Below are 5,363 nucleotides of genomic sequence, written 5' to 3' on the forward strand. Positions count from 1 at the left end.
ATTCCAAGTTAAGTAAAGGCACATATGCGCCTAACTCCACGACGGGCCAGGAACGCGTCCCACCCAACTTCATATTGGATCATGGCACATCCACGCCTAACCCAACGATGGGCCAGGGATGTGTCCACACCCAGCTCCCTGTTGAGTTAGGGACGCAACCGCCCCAACTCCATGTAATGCTATGGCGCGTCCGTCCCTAACCATTCTTAAGTACAATTACAAGCTAAACCCAACTCCTATTAGAAAAATGTTAGAGTTGAACCCAACGTTCCTCAGGTTGAGTGCACGACTGAAAGGTAACTCCACATTGAGTTTCTCATACTCTTGGTTTGAGTTAGTAATTATGATACCCATCACATCCTATTAAATATGAATAAGCAGTCCATGCTTATATTAATTAAATATGATTGTACAAGCAGTAGAATAATATTATTTTATTATTATGAGATTATATCTCTACCCCTCCTACATTGTATGAAGTAGGTCAAGTAAGGTAATATAAAAAAGGAGTGAAATATACAAAAAGGGGTTCAAAACCTTATACTTTGAGACAAAAACACATTCTCTGCTTATTCTTCCTTAATTTTACATCGTATCTCTCTTCCTCTTCTCTATTCTCATAAAAGCTCATTAATACTTTCATTAATGTCTTTTGTTACATAAAAATACCTGGTACTGACTTGATCTTCGGAGGGTCCCCCACCAACACCCCCAGGGGATTTTGTTCAGGTATTTATTCAGGAAGAGATTAACACTCTTGAGGAGATTTATTAAAGAAGAAGCCACCACACATAAAGGGCTCGTTTGGGAACGCGGATGCGGCTGCGTTCTCAAAAAATTTGAATTTCTTTTTTGTGGCTAAAATTTAATATGGTTTGTATGTTTTGGATCGTTTTGATGTGCTGATGTCAAAAATAATTTTAAAAAAATGAAAAAACATCATTGGCATGTATTTTGTCACGAAAAGTTATTTGAAAAGCACCCGCAACCACACTGACAAACACGTTCAAAGTTGTATTAAGATAATTTTGTATTTGAAATAAGTTTTTAATCATTTTATTTATGCGTAGATATTAAAAATAAATTTTAAAAAATAAAAAATAAAAAATAACAATAAAAATAAAAATTATTTTAATATATTTTCAAGCAAAACATTCTTTAAAAAACAATCATTATCATAATATCAAAACACTATTTGCATGACAAAAAAATTCAATGCCACCACGCATAAAGCTGTGTTAAGAGTCTATTCAATATTAATGTAGTAATTATTTTTTATTTAGAAATGTATTGAAATAATATATTTTTTTATTTTTTAAAATTTATTTTTGATATCAATACATTAAAATGATATAAAAATATTAAAAAAATAATTAAAAAAACAAAATTAAAAAAAAAAGCAATAACAAACAGTTTAGTTTTGCATTACTGTGTGTGCTATTGATTCCCATAACTTAATGAATAAACTATTGTTGGTGTCAGGAAGGACAGGAATTTTAATTTTGTAGGATGGATGATATTACATTTCTTTATAATGTAATGTTTCTGCACAGGAAGATGAGAACCAAGTCAGCGGCCGATTTTGTGGTATAAATTAGAAGCCTCTCCACCTTGGTCGTCACTACTGAATTTCAAAGTTTAAAAATTTAAACTACAGTATAACATGGTTTATGAAATTAGGACAAATCCAGGATTGCTTTAGAAGAAAACCGCCAAACTAGATAGATACTGGGATCACACCCGTCTTGCTAGCCTCAAAGTAGTTTTCTAGACACAAGATACACATTTTTTTTCCAGTTCTAGCAGAATGTTTGCAGGAAATCATCTAAAATTAGTTTTGAGCCTTTGATTTTACCATGAATCAATCAAGTTTGGTCATTCTGCATCTCCTATTTGTGCTCTTCTGAGCCCAAGCACAAAATGGCTTCACCCAAGAGATTGGACCTTCACAGGATGCTGTCTCCAATTTCCGACCAAGTCTTCTTATAGGAATTCTCTGCATCATGTTTTCACTAACTTTTATCCTCCTTATCTATGAAAAATCTTGCCACAGGGGAGGTTCTGGTCATGGTGATTCAGAAAATGGTCCTCCACTGCTAGATCAGCATCTCAATTCTCTGGAATCAATAAGACGGTAATAGTCACTTCCTTTCTTCAGATTTTCTTCTCTTAAAGGATCAAGAGAAGGGCTTGAATGTGCTGTCTACCTCTCAAAATTTGAAGATATTGAAATTCTCAGGTTGCTACCTCAATGCAAACATGCCTTCTACATTAACTGCGTGATCAGGGGCTTGAAAAACATTCAAGCTGCCCTCTTTGCAGGAGCAAGGTCAGCCCTGAGGACCCAACAATCTTAACATATTCAAATAGTTTGCAATACTGGGGGAATCAATCAGAGCTACAACTAGATTCGATTCAGACATAGAGTTGTTTGTCCAGAGGGAGGAAATTCATCAAAGGTCGTCGAGATTTAGCATTGGAAGCAGCTTCAGTAAAATTGGAAAAGTTAACAAGGAAGAAGAATCATTGATCAAGAAAGAAGCTGAAGGTAGTGGTAATGATCAAAAGATCTTCAACAAGTTAAAGCACAAGATAATTGTATCTGATGTTGTCTTAAAGAATAGATGGAGTAGTGCTAGTTCTTCAGACCTGATGTTCTTGAATTCAGAGATGCTCTATGATTCGTCAAGCAACAGATTCCTTTCTCTGGATTTGAAAAACGAGGAATCAACAACTAATAGAGCCATAGAAGATGAGCAAGTTTTGAAGAAGAAGGAAGAAATAGAAATGAAGAGATTGTTTGAAAGTAAGGTTAGTCCAATCAACAAAAACGCTCCAATTTCAATTCGAAGTCAGCCTTCAACATCATAATCAAAGGGGATTTCAAGTCACACATCATGGATTATAAATTCAACTGACAGAAGATCAATATCTGAGATCACTGCCTTTTCAAAGATTTAGAAATTTTGGTCTCAAGAACACCATTAGAGAGTCCTCTTCCGATGGAAGCAATATAGAAGCAGAAAGACAGAGGCAGCTTTGGTTGCCAATTGCCAGAAGAACAGTTATGTGGTTTGCCAATAGAGAGAAGGATTCGACTAGCTGAAAACACAAGACAGACTTTAGATGCATAAAAACATTAATCTTTCTTTATTTTTAGCTGCTGTGTTTTTTTACTCTCTACTTTTTTCCTTTCTCTTTCCACAAGTTCTACACGTTTCAGGTTCTTGAGTTTTGGTGAGATTTGCATATAATACATATAAGCCAATGGGAAAGGTTCCATTGAGGTAGCGAGCGAATTGTGAGCTGGCCCTTGATTAATAGCACTATAAAGTTGTTAAAATCGTGAGTTAACTCTTAAAATTTTATGATTTTACGAGTTAACATGTATTTAACGTATCAAATTGGGTTAAAACTTGAAATCGATCAAACTCGGTTAAAATCGATAAAATCGGATTGATTTTACGAGTTTGAAATATTTTGAGTTTTAACCCGCAAAAGTTAAAAAATTTATTGCCTCCCTGTCCAAGTTCCCTAACACTCCACTACATAGTCCCCACTCCCCAGTTTCCCCTTTTCCCGTTACCCAAATCTCAAATTTTCAATCTTAGCAAACTAACACCAGCATTAGAGGATCTTGGGCATGAGAAAGCCTTATACTGTATTTTAGGTCGGGAAGGCATGATCAGAGGATCGAAACCATGGGAAGACAGAGGTAGATGGTGAGGAATCAAAGGAATAAAATAAGAAATAGAAATACTTATACAGAGAGAAATACTGTATTTTAGACTAACCATTTGTTAACTACAAAGAAAGATGACAAAGATTAACAGAGAACTTGAAATACATGTCTTGCTTGGTGGGATATTTGGACATTATTTCTAGGACTTGTTATTAACATAAAAAAAGGTGGAAGGTGAGGTGACATGAGATTAAATTGATGTCATTTTATATGTTTTTGTTCTCGTTGTCACGGGTTCACTGTATTGGTCTCTATTAATTTTTTTTGAAGTTAGTGATATACCTTAGAATGTTGTATCATCTCACTAGTTGCCTGTCCAGCTGTCCTCTAGAAATGTTTTGAAACTCTATCAATAAAACATAGTTGTTCAATCTTATTTTTTTTCTTTTCGTATTTTTAAGTTATTTAAACCATGTATGAATTTTTATTTGAATTATGTATTTTAAGGTGTTTGAACATTTGTATTGTTTATTTCACTTTTATTTTAATTGTGTTATATTATTATTTACTACTTGACTGAAATTGTCATTATATAATTAGTTAAAATATTTTTCTTGTAATTTTATGATTTTACGATTCGAGTTTACAATCTGAGTTTATATTGTATATTTCGTGTTGTGTTAAAAAAATGTTTTTGACAACCTTGACAGTACATATGAATTTCTCTTTATTTATTTTCAATTTCATTAAATTCACATGCACTCTAGCACGGATTGCTAGGTCAAATCATATGTGTTTTTTTTTCTTTTCATAAATAAATGATCAATGTTAAGCCCATCTTTTTTTTTTACCTTTAAAGGTCCCGTCAATGAGGCTATAAAAATTATTATCATTGTTAAAGAAAGAAAAAAAGGAACTAAATGAACAAGGAACTGTTAGTTATCCTTATGTGAACAAAGTCCATGCAATCTAGGGTCTTGTTCATCTTTTTTTTTCTTTCTTTCTTTCATGGGAAGTCTAACCTCACTTGTAGATTCTACAAGTGACTTATTTCTTCATTTAAATCCTTGGAATAGATTGCAAGGTCAAGGATAATGAATTCTTTCTTCCATGCATAGGATGGTTTGTTTGTGATTCTAGATGCGATTGAGAATTGTGATTTTTGGTTAGTGATAACGTATTAATATTTTAAATTTTTAAAAATTTAGACTTTTTTATAAAACAAAATATAAGGATGTTAGTGAAGATGTGAAATAAGTGTGACACCCCACCTCACTAGTAAGATATTGTCCGCTTTGGGCCTCCCAGTTCACCCATGTCTAGGACTTCCACCCAGATCCCCCTCACGGGTTTGTTTTTGGCAACCACGCATGGCCCCAAAACGCGTCTTACTAGTCAAGATAAGCATGCACTTATAAAGCCCTGGCTCTGGACGCTCGCTTCCGATGTGAGATATCACAATCCCCCCACCTGAAGATGAGCCGTCCTTGATTCTGATACCAAATGTAACACCCCACCTCACTAGCAAGATATTGTCCGCTTTGGGCCTCCCAGTCCACCCATGTCCAGGGCTTCCACCTAGGTCCCCCTCACGGGTTTGTTTTTGGCAACCATGCATGACCCTAAAACACTAGTCAAGGTGAGCATGCACTTATAAGACCCTGGCTCGGGACGCTTGTTT

At 34.8% G+C, this 5,363-nt stretch overlaps 1 pseudogene; it reads left to right on the forward strand.

The window, feature by feature from the left end:
• Positions 1 to 1,920: 1,920 nt before the first annotated feature.
• Positions 1,921 to 3,048, forward strand: LOC133689407 (E3 ubiquitin-protein ligase ATL42-like; annotated as a pseudogene).
• The last annotated feature ends 2,315 nt before the right edge of the window (positions 3,049 to 5,363 follow it).

This window comes from Populus nigra, chromosome 3 (genome assembly GCF_951802175.1).
Source record: "Populus nigra chromosome 3, ddPopNigr1.1, whole genome shotgun sequence".
NCBI lineage: Eukaryota > Viridiplantae > Streptophyta > Magnoliopsida > Malpighiales > Salicaceae > Populus > Populus nigra.